The following is a 14931-nucleotide window of genomic DNA, read 5'->3' as shown; positions in this document are numbered from 1 at the left end:
CACTATACAACAGAAAATGCTGTGCTTGATATATGGATATAGGTAATCAATATTTAATTCCCAGAAAACCCCCCATAAGGCATGGCCACATTAGAGAGGGGTATAGTTATTACATGGAAAGAGCAACTGAGCTATTCACTTGGATGGGACAGAGCTGCGTCTAGACCACGTGACATCTCATGGCCTAGGAAGAGGCCTAAGCGCTCACAGAGCACTGAGGCCTCATTATACAGCTGATCGGGGGGGGGGGGGGGGGGGTGATGGGAGTTAGATCAGGCCCCCGCCAATCTGATATAGATGGCCTATTGCGAGGTTAGGCCGTCTATATCAAAATCCCAGAGAACTCCTTTAATATAACAGCAGCACCAAAAAATATATAAAAATACATTTAAAAATACCCATTCTGCTGGCAGTTTAGTGCTCTGCTAATACAAACTGAACATACCAGCCATCTGTCCATTCACATTGATCAAATCACTCAGCCAAGCGTTGCATTTAATCAATGCACTCCAGGGTACAAAACCAAGAGAGGTGGACAATTTGCAATTCTTTTGGAAGTGGTGGCATCTTGCCTGCAGGACATACATGTTCCTACACACTGCTATGGGGAATCCATTATATCAAACATAAAACACTGAAGCGCTGCCTTATCTGTGAATGAGGGAAGTGATCATACAAGTCATTATTTCACTTTACGTAGCTTTCCGCTGGCTGACCTGATGTACACAACCCTCTGAGGACCAATGATCAACTCCATTCATTTCAGATTAGGGAACGGATGGGTTGATGTGGTCAGATTTACTGTACCATATATTTTTCCTATACCGCATTTTTCGCCCCATAAGACGCACTTCCCACCCTCCAAAGTGGGGTGAATAATACGGTAACTGAAAGGGAAATCCCAATACTTCACTATGACCAATCCTTATCAGAGTTTACTCCCATGTGACATTTTCTGCAGAAACAAATTCTTGCAAATTTATGGCAAAATCCACAATGAATCTGCATTACTTACATGCAGATTTATTACGGATTTTGCTGTAGATTTCACCCTATACATTGCTAAGGGTAAAATCAGCAGCAGGTCATTGTCATGAGGATCCCCGTCAATCTTTGCTGTACCATTTGGTAGAATCTGATATACTGTAATGGCGCACACCAGATTTTCCACCTGCAGCAGAATCCTGGAAACATATGCATCACGTGTGACCATATGAAGACTACAGAGAACGTAAGAAGGCATGAGGGAAAACTTGTCAAAGAAAAAGCTGCCACAACCGTGTAATCATTGTATAATGAAAAGTCAATCAACCTTCTAATATACTTTATGTTTCAGTCGCTCACCACTTCCAAGATCTCGTTTGCCGTCAGAAAATAGAAGCCATAACACCCACAGACTGAAAACCTGCCTGATCACAACGAACTGAGATACAGGACGAGCTACAGCTCCCCAATATATTGGAAATGCTCCTTTTAACAAGTGCTACGGAGCTGATAAGAACATGCGTTGCTGCTGAGAATTACAAATTCCCGCACCTTGGCCTGCAGGGGCTGCCTGCATTATATTAATGCAACCTAAAATTGTGCAGATGTTGTGCAGGGAGTATAACTTATTATTAGGTTAGTAAAATCAGAAATATGTAAATAGAGACAAAGATGTATAGCAGTTTAATGTCAGGTCTATCCAGATCCAAGTTCCAGAAGTTACACGTAACCCTTCCCTGCACTCAGATGCGATTTACTAAATGCACTTTACGATGTTGCATTTGAAAGAATATTAAAAGTAAAAAATAATCTGTCCTTAGTTACTTTGTTTCACACCAGCTACAAGTTATGCCATTGAATGTGAAGGAACAGCTCCCCTAGTGGACAGATCAATAAAGAACCCAGGAATATACAGATTATAGCAAGAAAAATATTTTGGGGGAATCCAGCAATAAAATATAGAAGATTTTGCTAACAAATTGCAATGTCTTGGACTTAACACTCACTAGAAGGATCACTACATAGTAAAACGCAGCACAGACTAGGGAGACCCGACCATATCTGTAATACAAATTGGGAACCAAATATTCAGTACCCAAAAGGCATAATTCAAGACCCATTAAAGGGGTTGAACAAGGTAAGGGGGAGTTCACATCACTGGTTCATTTTCCGTTCTTCTGGATCCTGTGCATCAGTTATGCACATTTGGCATCTGTTTGAGCCATTTCTGTCCGAGTTAGGTTTTCATAGATGAAAAAAAAAGTTGTGCAAAAAACAAACAAAAAGAAAAACACGTATCTCAGACGGAAATGGCTCCAACAGATGCCAAATGTGTATAACTGATGCACAGGATCCTGTTTTTAATTTTTTTTTATCTGTTCTGCTGACGGATCAGAACGGAAAATGAAGCAGTGATGTGAACTCCCCCTAAAGCCTCCTGCATCCATTTAAGGTCCATTTTTTGCGTTCCGTATACAGAACCATTCATTTCAATGGGTACACAAAAAAAAAAAAAAAGAGATGTACTCCATATTCATTACGTTTCCGTATTTCCGTTCAAAGATAGAACATGTCCTATTCCGCAAATCACGTTCCGTGGCTCCATTCAAGTCAAGGGGGCTGTAAAAAAAAACGTAACGGATATGGAATGCATCCGTATGTCTTCCATATCCATTCCGTTTTTGCGGAAGCATCTATAGAAAAATTTCCCTGGGCATAAAATTTTCTATGTAATTACTATATACTGCCATGCCATGCTTCCGTTTCAGATCCACAAAAAATGGAAACCAAACGGAAAAACAGAATAGAAACACTACTGAAACAAAAAACTGAAAAACGAATCTGTTTAAAACAGACCGCAAAACACTGCAAAAGCCATACGGTCGTGTGCAGGAGGCCTAAGAAAAATAGGTTTACTTCTTCCTCAAATGCACAGGCTGGAGAGTAGCCCGAGCTGAGCTACACTATCAGGCACAGCCCATAGACAGGTGAAGTGCAGTTTCTGCAAAACATTATGGGTTTTGAATATTGTACAATCTGTTGTTCATTTCAGAGTTTAAGGCCTCATGCACATGACTGTTGCTTGGGTTTGCATCCGAGCCGCATTTTTTGCAGCTCGGATGCGGACCCATTCACTTCAATGGGGCGGCAAAAGATGCGGACAGCACTCAGTGCATCCGTTGCTCCGTTTCATGGCCTCGCAAAAACAATACAACATGTCCTTCTTGTCCGTTTTGTGTACAAGAATAGGATTATCTATAATGGGCGACCTGTTCCGTGAACTGTGGAACGCACACAGGCGGCATCCATGTTTTGCGGAACTGCAAAACATGGCACGGTCGTGTGCATGTAGCCTAAAGGTGTATGGGCATCCTAAAAGGAGTTGTGCCAAGTTCTAAATTTTACCCTATTCACAGCAGAGATGATGTGTCTGATCGGTGGGGTGTCTGACTATTTAATCAGCGGCTATCCCACCCACTCACGTCTTACAACCGTTACCGGATCTGGCAGGACGGTTGGAAGGATGCAGCTGGGCCGAGTAGGAGAAAGCACAGGGCAGGTACAATTTGCTCTGTTCATCAAGGAAACAGGGCTATGTGCATAGTACTTTTTTATTTTGTTAAAACTACAGGGGCAGCACTATTGGGGCATACCTATCGTTAGGGAGCACAATGAGGGCATGACTACCGTGTTGGGCACTCGGGCGTACGGCGAGTCATGAAATTTTTGCACTGGGCCCAACAACATACAAAAACAGCCCTGACTGGGAGCCTCACTGATCATGATAACAAGGCTTCTCTATCTCCCCAGTTGAGCATGCGTGCTACCACTCTGTCTACAGCAGTGTTTCCCAACCAGTGTGCCTCCAGCTGTTGCAAAACTACAACTCCAAGCATGCCCGCACAGCCAAAGGCTGTCCAGGCATGCTGGGAGTTGTAGTTTTGCAACCGCTGGAGGCACACTGGTTGGGAAACACTGGTCTACAGGACTGCAGAAAAGAATCCAAGTACAGGGTGAGAAAACTTCAGCAGTAGCATAGAAATAAATGCACCAGCAGTGTGCATGCTTGGCCGTTGCTCCATTCCTACAGGGAAACACGTGGCCCCTGTTCACATGATCATTGGGGAGCCAGCAGGCAGATCCCCACCGGTCACACACTTATCCCCAATATTGTGGGTAGGTGGTATGGTTAAAACTTGACACAGCCCTTTTAAGTATTGTGACTTAGGCCAGTTTCACACGAGCGCAGTCAGTGCCAGAAATACGCTTTGTGTGTCAGAGGTATTTCCTGTCCTGAATGCTGCTCCTATGATATGGACTCATGGCATTATAATGATTTATAATACTGTGTATCCCTGCCCAACCTCAACTCTGATGAAATGTACTCACAAAAACACTCTCAGTACATATCATTACATTTAAGGTCAGGCAGGAACACATTCATACATAAATTATTATAAGGGCTCGTTCACATGAACGTATTTTGCGTTCTGTATACGGCCCGTTTTCTGCGTTCCGCATACGGTCCTAATACGGAACCATTCATTTTAACGGGTCCGCAAAAGATGCGGACAGCACTCTGTGTGCTGTCCGCATCCGTTGTTCCGTTCCGTGGCCCCACAAAAATTATGAGTCCTGTCCTATTCATGTCCGTTTTGCGGACAAGAATAGGCATTTCTATAATAGGCCTCCTGTTCTGTTCCGCAAATTGCGGAAGGCACACAGGCGCCATCCGCGATTTACAGACCACAAAAAAACGGCATGGTCGTGTGAACAAGCCCTAATGCCAAGGTCCATGCCATAGGAGGTGCATTTAGGATTGGAAATAACGGGACACACGAAGCGTATTTCTCACGCTGGATATGCTCATGGGAAATTGGCCTTAGGGCTCATGCGACATGTGTGTGGCCTGTTCTATGGACCGCAAATAGCAGTCTGCAATGCATGGGCATCGGCTGGGTGCCCGCTGTTTGCGGACCCATTTACTTAAATGGGTCCGCAACACACAAAAAAAAAAAAAAAGGGACATGTCCTATTTTTTGGCGATGCAGAGGCATGGACAGAATACCCACGGAAGCGCTCTGTAGTGCTTCTGTGGGCTTCCTGATCTGTGCCTCCACTCCATATCTTCGAGGATTGTGGACCCATTCAAGCCAATGGGTCCACATCCGTGATACAAAGTACTCACAGCCAGTACCCGTATATTGTGGATCGGTCGTATGCATGAGGCCTTAGACTAAAGAGAGGATTTTCCGTTTCCTCTACTGGGATCAAAACCTATGCACTGCAATAAAAATAAAATGTGAAGGGCAAAAATGGGCTTGGGTAGAAGCGTGCGTGAAATCAAACTGAGGCAAACAAAAGCTAAATAACAAAATGCATGAAAAGTGTATTTCCCCTCTGCTGACAATTTTGGCTTTGTATCTGGGAGTGTGCAGGATCAAGGAGCAGCATCCTCTGTACCCAGTTCGCCTGTCTTGACAATTTATAAATAAATTATCTGCACTCCTTGATTGATGGGCACCTATAAATAATTGAGGCGCCATGTGATCGCACTCTTACTCCTGCACTTTCTACAGCAAGGAGAAAACAGAATTAAGGCCTCTTGCACACGAACTGAGGTCCCCAATGCATGGAACAGATGCACAACGTTCGTGTGCAAGAGGCCTAACAAGGAAGAGACAGGTCAGACGTCGCAGCATCAGGTGCAGGGATATAGATTTTAATTGTCTGACTGGTGAAACACTTAATTCCTAAGGGATTTGTTTTGCCGTCTTTAACCCCCACCCCCTCTCCTGCTATATATCCAAGACTCAAACAAGTCCTTCTAAGAATTAGCTGCAAGTAATCCATCTGTGGCTCCTACACAGAAGAACCAATTGTTGGCTTAACACCTGCTCTGCGTTTGGGAAGCTGCCCGGCCGTAGACATAATGGGGCTCCGGCACCAATAGGGTTATATGTAAAATGGGGAGATTTATCAAGACTGGCACAGTTGCTCATAGCAAAAAAAAATCAGGTGACATAATGACTGGATATAGAATGTGTCTGATGGCTAGGACCCTCACTGCTCCTTACAATGGGGGCGCCAGTCCAAGTTCCTAGTATGAGTGATGCACGAGTGGTCACTCTCCTTAAATGGTGGATTTACATGGCCCGATTGTCGTGACCATCTGCCCATCTAAAGTGCCACCAATCACCGGATGAATCAGTGAAACGCCTGTTCATTGGGCGATCTTGTCGTTAATGCAGACACACCAATCATCATGTAAACAGCGATCTGCTGCACAGAAAAAGTGTAGCAGTATGGGGAAGAGTAATCAGAATAGCGATCCTTCGTCCTCATACTGTGGAGGTGACTGCTGCATGTAAATGCAGGGATCTCCTTCACTGAACGAGCAGCTGACTGTCGGGAAAGAACGCTTCCTTTCCGATAATCGGCTGTTACATCGTGCAGCATAAACCCGCCTTTGGGCCATTGGACATGTATAGCACATCCTGTAAAAGAACCCACTGAGGGCATTTATCAAGACTGGTGCAAGTGGAGCATTTGTCCATGATAGCCAATCAGGACACGGCTCATTGTCCAAAGGGTGACAATTTAGGGTCTCGACTTATCCCGACTTTTGTGTGTGGGGGGGGTTTGGAAGCAGCAGAATAATAGATCTAAGGGCCCTTGCACATGACCGTATGCCCTCCGAGAAATACGGTCCATGAGCAGGCCATTTGTCCCAGAGCGGCATTGATCGTGCACACGGGAGTGCACAGCGTCACAGATTACAATGATGCTGTGCACATCGGGCCGCCCGTGGGGATATGATAATATGAATGCGGGACAATAGCCACGCGGGTGGCCCAAAGTGCACAGCGTCATTGTAATCCATGATGCTGTGTACTCCCGTGCGCACGATGTATGCCGCTCGACAGAGATAGGTTAAAAGGACCCCTCCCACCACCATTCACCAGTGAGTTCCAGATTATAGTGCCACAACCACCGGTAAAGAAGTGAAACAACTCATACGTTGTTTTTTTTTCTGTATTTACTCATACCAAGTCCGTATAATAATTTCTTGGGTGGGATATCATGCCGTCATGGTGGATTTGTGGAAAATGAATTACCGGTAAGTCTAATTCCGGCTTTCCACTTCACCACCATGACGGCCCAGAGAGACATAACAGATTATATACGTCTTAGGGTGGGGCAACGGCATGTGGGACCTTGCGACCAAAGGCCAGTTCATAAGACCTGGATAAGTCAAGTCTATAATGTTTATCGAAAGTGTTTATACTGGACCAGGATGCGGCCCGGCATATCTGATCTAGGGAAGCTTCTGCCTTTTCAGCGAATGAGGCAGATATGGCTCTCGTAGAGTGAGCCCGAATGACGTCTGGACTGACAGCTGATGCCTTCCATCTTGTAACAGTCTGTAATAGCCTGTTTTACCCATCGGGCAATGGTAGATCGGGAAGCTGCCTTCCCTTTATTTTTACCGGTGAAGAGTACTAGTAAATTGTCCACCTTTCTTAGGTCCTTAGTGACCTCTAGGTATTTTAGTACTGTTCGTCTGACGGAATCCTCCCCCGAATTTTTAAGAATCTCGCAAAAAGAGGGAAGAACAATCTCCTGGTTTCTATGGAAGTCTGTTACAACTTTTGGTAAAAACCCTGGGGGTCTAGCCTCAAGGTACTTTATCCACTTTACATCCCTGAAAGCCAGAGAGGACTTTTCTCTGTCCTGGCCACTATAGGGGCAGGAACACACAGGTGAATGGTGGTGGAAGGGCCCCTCCTTCCACCTATCTCTGTTCCTGCCCCTACAGAGGTCAGGGGTCAATCTCTCTGGGCCGTTATGGTGGTGAAGTGGAAAGGGCAGATTCGGCACATAACTGAGCCGAACGGAGCCCACGGGCCCCTTAGACTATAATGGGGTCCGTTATGTTACCGCTCAGAAGAAGATTTTGGAGCGGAGACAAAAGTTGTGCATGCAGGACTTTTGTCTTCTTCTGATTGGAAACCTAACGGACCCTATTATAGTCTAAGGGGCCCGTGGGCTCCGTTCGGCTCAGTTATGTGCCAAATCCGTCCTTTCCGTTCTCCTGCCCCAAGAACGGAAAGGCTGAACGGTGATGTGAACGAGTCCTAATACAGTATCCGGCCAAACCAATGGATGACCATGTAATGCATAACTGCGGCAAGTCTACAACTCTAGTCTGATACATTTCACCTGCACTGATACATTGTAGCCGTGTTCTTCTGCTGTATTTAACTGAAAGAAGATTGTCTAGACTCTGCCGTGATCTGAACGTTTTTTCCAGCCAAGAACGTTTTTTATTCACGGACAGCAAGAAGAGGTCTCAAACTGAAACACAAAATAAACGAGAAAGCTGAAAAACTAACAGTGATTTTTCTTCATTGTCAGAAAACCCCTTTAAGAATAGGCACAAGAGCTGGCATTTCATCCGCTCATTCATTAGCAGAGCTGTCAGTCTTCTGCGATGGCGGCTTCCGGGCAGCAGGTGTCAGCGAGCCTTTCATTAAAACTCCATCATCTCCAGCAAGGAATTCACACCTGACACCAGGGTCTGCGACTTGTAATCTGCACTATCATGATCCAATAAAAATCTATCATATTTCACGGTGTGTTACAGCAAAGGGACGGGGGGAAAAAAGTGACATCGGACCTCGGCCGCAGATAGTAAACTCATCGGTTTGGCACAGTACACCGCTCCCGGCTATGGGATTAAAAGCACAACTCCCTATAGATCCAGGTGCAATAAACAAACAAGCAGCAGAGATAAATCAGGTCCTTGGAGCCAGCGAAAAGTTTACTGCTTTTGCCTCGGTGGTGGGGACCCGGCTTTATAAACTTTATCCAGATACGTCTACTTAATTAAACGCCGATAACTCTTCGCCCTTAATTAAGAACAGAAACAGGATGGAAACCCCCTCGAAATGCAGGTCAAAAATAGCTCTGTTTTAATTAAAATAATCTATTTTCTGACATTGATTTAAGGCTACTTTCACACCTGCGCTTTCCCCTTCCGCTATTGAGATCCTGCGCGGAAAACGCTTTCATTTTGTCTCCATTCATTGTCAATGGGGACAAACGTGAACTGAACAAAATGGAATGCACCAAAATGCACTGCGTTCAGTCTGGTTGTGTGCGTCCCCATCGCGGACAGAAGATTGCTGCAAGCAGCGTTTTTCTGTCCGCGATGTGGTGCGGAGCAAGACGGAGTCAACAGGGACGGATCAGTTTTCTCAGACACAATATAAAACGGATCTATCCCTCATTGACTTTCAATGGAGTTCATAGCGGATCCGTCTTGGCAATGTTACAGATAATACAACCGGATCTGTTCATAACGGATGAAGACGCTAGTGTGAACGAGCCCTTACCTAAATTTCAGTCCTTGCAGATGGTACAGATCTTTGTAGGTCCGTCCCAAGGAGGGGGCAAGGATATTACAAGAGAATATTCCTGGAAAATAAGAAGTAAATAAAGTCTCTGGGAGTCATTTATTAACAGGTTTATGCCTTTTCTTTTTTGTATAAAACTGTTGCACAAGCTCTTTTTAGTGACTCTTTAAACGTCAGTGTGGCAATATTTGTCGCACGGGGGCGTTTGCTAATTTTACACCTGGAAAAAGGTATAAAAATTGCACAAAAACCACGCCAGCAAGGGGCTGCTGCAGATTTTCCGTCAGGTGCACAGGTTGCCAAAGATGCAGCTAATTTATGACTAGGTGCACGCCTAAACATAAATTAGGCAATTCTTTCAGCAGCAGCGCCAGAGAAATGCTAAGAAAAAAGACCGTCAAAAAATGACGGTTTAAATAAATAACACCCCCATTTGTCCGTTTCAGGGAAAGCTGGATGATAGCCAGTATGGCCATTATTACAGGGGCATAAATAACATGTTGTGAGCTCAGGAAAGTTGGGTGACAACTCAAGAAGCAGCTGTAATGGCAGCCATATTCTTACACCCAGCTCTCCCAGGAATGAAATGTTGTCAACCTGACAGACAAGGACGTGTTGGGGACATATTTGTAGCTTTGGGGGGGGGGACAAGATGATAAAGAAACAGGAGCGCACGGGTGTCCGGCCTCTAATCTATTGATCCCTCAACAAGACGTCTGATTTACGGCCGCGTAACGTTTTACGACTTACTGGACACATTATAGGTTTCAGCCAGGGCAGCAAAAATGACATTTCCAGGCAAAGCCCCAAGGTACTGGGCTATGTGGTAATGGCGCATTTACAGCCTCATTTGCATAATTAAACATACCCCTATCTATATACTCCACAATAGCCATTATACAAGGTGAAGGTCACACACAGGGAACAGACGGCAGCAGGAATTGTGTGTGTATATATATACACACACACACACATATATATATATATATATATATACAGGCAGTTAAAGGGATATTCACTAACCTAACTCACAGGTGGGGATCCCCAACAATGGGACCAGTGAAGAATCTGCAGCATTTGGTAATAGCCCCCACCTCGGCTGCTGATCGCCGTCTACGGGCGCCGATTAGCAGCGCTTTGGAAAAGTCCTGTTTTGATGCCCCGGAGAGAGTCAGGCCAGGAAACGTATTCACTGGATAGAAGAGACTGCGGGACTTCAAGTCAACACAGGTAAGGGCGACTGTGCACCCCGAGAATGGGACAGTCCTGGGTCCAGTGGGACCCGTGTGGTACCCTCCACTGAGGGGTCCTTAGTAAGTTTTTGTGTCCTAAATATTGTTGAGCAAACACGTGTTTTAAGTTCGGCGTCCAAAGTTCGGGTTATTGAAGAATCCAGTTATGGTCCGTGGTAGCAAAATCCAAAACGGGATTCTTCAATAACCCGAACTTTGGACGCCGAACTTAAAACACGAGTTCGCTCAACGCTAGTCTTAAACAATAGTAGATGTATCTAAGATAGATGGATGGATATGAGAGAGAGAGAGAGAGAGAGATGGATAGATATGAGAGAGAGAGATGGATAGATATGAGAGAGAGAGAGAGAGAGATGGATAGATATGAGAGAGAGAGATATGAGAGAGAGAGATATGAGAGAGAGAGAGAGATATGAGATAGGCAGAGAGAGATATGAGAGAGAGAAGAGAGAGGCAGAATGGAGGAGAGAGAGAGAGATATGAGAGAGAGAGGAGAGAGAGATATGAAGAGAGGAGAATATGAGAAGAGAGAGGCGAGATATGAGAGAGAGGAGATAAAAGGAGAGAGCATGAGGAGAGAGATATGAGAGAGAGAGATATGAGAGAGAGGAGATATGAGAGAGAGAAGCTATGAGAGAGAGAGATCTGAGAGAGAGAGATATGAGAGAGAGAGGTATGAGAGAGAGCTCTAGAGAGAGAGATATGAGAGGGAGATATGAGAGGATATGAGAGAAGAGATATGAGAAGGCCGGGCGAGCGAGAGAATGAGAGCCGAGAGAGAGTAATGAGAGAGAGGAGAGAGATGAGAGAGAGAGAGATAGAGAGAGAGAGAGATATGAGAGAGCGAGAGAGATATGAGAGAGAGAGAGAGATATGAGAGAGAGAGGATATGAGAGAGAGAGAGAGAGAGAGAGATATGAGAGAGAGAGATGGATAGATATGAAGAGAGGATAGATATGAGAGAGAGAGATGGATAGATATGAGAAGAGAGAGAGAGAGAGAGAGAGAGAGAGAGATGGATATGAGAGAGAGAGAGAGAGAGAGATGGATAGATATGAGAGAGAGAGATGGATAGATATGAGAGAGAGAGAGAGATGGATAGATATGAGAGAGAGAGAGATGGATAGATATGAGAGAGAGATGGTAATATGAGAGAGAGATGGATAGATATGAGAGAGGATGGATAGATATGAGAAGAGATATATAGATATGAGAGAGAGATATGAGAGAGGAGAGAGAGAGAGAGAGATGGATGAGATGAGAGATAGATATGAGAGAGAGATGAGAGAGATAGATATGAGAGAGAGATGAGATATGAGAGAGAGATATGAGAGAGAGATATGAGAGAGATATGAGAGAGAGATATGAGAGAGATATGAGAGAGAGATATGAGAGAGATATGAGAGAGAGAGAGAGATAGATAGATAGATAGATAGATATGAGAGAGAGAGATAGATACTAGTGTTGAGCGAACTTGTTTTTTTTTAAGATCTGCGTGCAAAGTTCGGATTATCGAAGAATCGCGTTATGGATTCCGCTACCACGGACCATAATGGAATTTGGAACGCAGAACTTAAAAAAACAAGTTCGCTCAACACAAAAAAAAAAAAAAAACTGGAGTCCGGAAGAAAAAAATTCCCCTAAAATGAGGAAACCGGTCTTCTACCTGGTGGTTTGTTTCCTGCCTCTGGATCAGAATGGGGCTTATTATGGAGGACAATACCTGTGAAGCTACAGATGGCTCTCCTTCTAGATGAGCCCCAATCACTGATCTGACAGCACATGTCTCTGGACCTTCTCCTGAGAGGTCTGGACCATGTTCTCTCTCTGCACCTCTCCTTGGGCACCTGTGCCAGCCCCATGCCCCTCTATCTGCCCAGCAATCAGATGCTTCTCATCAGCAACTTTTCCCGGTGGAATAATCATTGGAAACTAATGATGAGCAGCCTGACAACCTGCAGCCAGTCACTGACTACCCCACTGCCTTGCCCCAGTACAAAGTTCACAGACAGGTGGGCAAAGAGGGTGCAGCAGACCACAGAAAGTGCACACAGCACCCCATCACATTGGGCAATGCCCATAGCACGGTGCCAGCAGCTTCATGCAGGAACCCACCTGGTGCCAGCTTGTCAGGGTAGTCCAGTGCCCACTCAGGGGGCTCGTAGTGACAGCCAGCTGTGTGCCCAGTCCTCGGTGTTACAGAGGGCGCTGCTGTGGCATCTTGTGCAGGGGGCTCCCCTCAGCAGGTGCAGCTCCTCCGCGGCTGGGAGGCAATGAAGTTGTGACAAGTGGCAGCTGCCCGGCCGTGTCTCTGCAGGGGGCTCCGCCGGTGAACGCCGCTCTGAGGGGCTCAGCTCTGCAGGGCACAATACACACTGCCCGGGTCCTGCCGACTACACGAGGAGGGTTGAGCTGAGGCGGCGAGGACGCGCCTCTCACCCAAGCTCATCACACGGCGGGCGCGCCCCCGCCAGCAGCTCTGACTTTACCCTACAGCGCCCTCTGGCCGCCACCGCGGGAACTGCACGGCTCCGAGGCGGGAGATGGGGACGCACAGCCGAGCTGCTTTACCGAAAGTCACTATGTGACAACCTGAGGTAATTTTTTTTTAAATTTAGTATAATATGAATAATTAAGAATCAATAATGTTTCACTGGGTCTAATTCAGTGCGGTTTTTAAGTCGCTGACACGCGTGAAGGCTTATTGATGCCAAGGTCTAGATACTGTCATTTATTTTCTTGGTTTTGACTTCGAAATCTACATAAAACATCTGAACGTGTGGTGCAACTCTACAGAGACAGAAAATGAGGCTATAATGTCAATTCTGAATGAAATTTACCTCAGATTTTCCTCAGTTTGAGCTGTAGGAGGCCGCCATACTGGTATGGAGTCTTTTTGATCCCAAAAACGTATACTGTAACACGCACTGGTTGTGGGCATGGCAAAAAAAAAAACAACGAAGGGCTCATGCACACGAACGTATTTTCTGTCCGTTTCCGTTCCGTTTTATTTTGCAGACCGCATGCGGAACCGCTCACTTCAATGGGTCCGCAAAAACAACGGAAGGTACTCCGTGTGCATTCCGTTCCGCAAAAAGGTAGTGCATGTCCTATTGTCCGCAAATCACAGTCCAATGCCCCATTTAAGTCAATGGGTCCGCAAAAAATACGGAACGCACACGGAGCACATCCGTATGTCATTTATATTTCATCCGTATTTTGCGGATCCATACTGTAGAAATGCTATGCCCAGCCCATATTGCTCATGTGTTTGGTGATTAATAAGTTACTGTTTCCGTTTCTGATCCGCAAAAAACGGATGAAATACGGAAACCATACAGATATGTTTTGTGCTATAACGGAACGGAAGAGGACTTCAATCAGAGAAAAAAAACACTCAGAAGCGTAACAACAGATCCATGAAAAACGGACCGCAAAAGAACAACGGTCGTGTGCATGAGCCCTAAAACACTAGAGAATGAGGGAAAAACCAGACCGAAGCCATGTTGCAATTTCAAGAAAAAAAAAAAAATGCCTTTGACCCAAAAAATACACCTCAAGGGTCAAAAAACCATTGCATGTGCTGCGTTTGATATTTCCGTAGACGTCTGGAGCTGACTTTTTTGTATGAAGAAAAAAAAACACACCAAAACCGTAAAACGCTACATAACCACTCAAAATAACCCACATGTGACCCCATAAAGGGATTTATGTCCGTAAATTGCAGAAAAGGTGTTCCTGGTGAAGGTAAAATCGCCAAAATCCAGTTACAAGCGTATCGGTCACAGGATTTGCTGCGGATTTGCCCTGGAATTCACGCGATACATTGCAAAGGGTGAAATTTGCAGCCTGGGGGCTCATGCATACGACCATATGTATTTTGCGGTCGGCAAAACACGGATCCGCCAAAAATACGGGTAACGTCTGTGTAGCATCTATATTGCATCCTTTTTTTTTTTTTGCGGATCCATTGTTGCAATGCCTGTCCCTGTCCGCAAAACACACAAGAATAGGACATGTTCTATCTTTTTAGCGGAACAGCCATGCGGACTGAAGTAAACGGTTCTGCATATGGGCCACACAAAAAAAGATGGAACGGACATGCGCATGAGCCCTAAATTGACATATTCCTTAGTTTCCATTTATTACCAGTTTCAGTGCATCTGGATATGAACACAAAAGGATCATTTTCACTAGCAGCAAGCAGAGATCTTGAAAATGTTAGGAAATAATCATTTAAGGGGTCCTTACCTCAACATTTGTGGAACATTGCT

At 45.2% G+C, this 14931-nt stretch overlaps 1 protein-coding gene across 2 annotated transcripts in view; it reads right to left on the bottom strand.

Annotated features, from left to right (window-relative positions):
* CHST8 (carbohydrate sulfotransferase 8) overlaps positions 1-13066 on the bottom strand; it is a 311769-nt gene extending 298703 nt beyond the window's left edge. For both annotated transcript variants that reach the window (XM_044270587.1, XM_044270586.1), the window contains exon 1: positions 12773-13066. The gene's annotated coding sequence lies outside the window, so the exon portion shown is untranslated. The remainder of the gene's footprint in view (positions 1-12772) is intronic.
* Between the last annotated feature and the right edge of the window lie 1865 nt (positions 13067-14931).

Source organism: Bufo gargarizans, chromosome 10 (assembly GCF_014858855.1).
Source record: "Bufo gargarizans isolate SCDJY-AF-19 chromosome 10, ASM1485885v1, whole genome shotgun sequence".
NCBI classification, from domain to species: Eukaryota; Metazoa; Chordata; class Amphibia; order Anura; family Bufonidae; genus Bufo; species Bufo gargarizans.
This window is presented reverse-complemented; position numbering and strand designations above follow the sequence as displayed.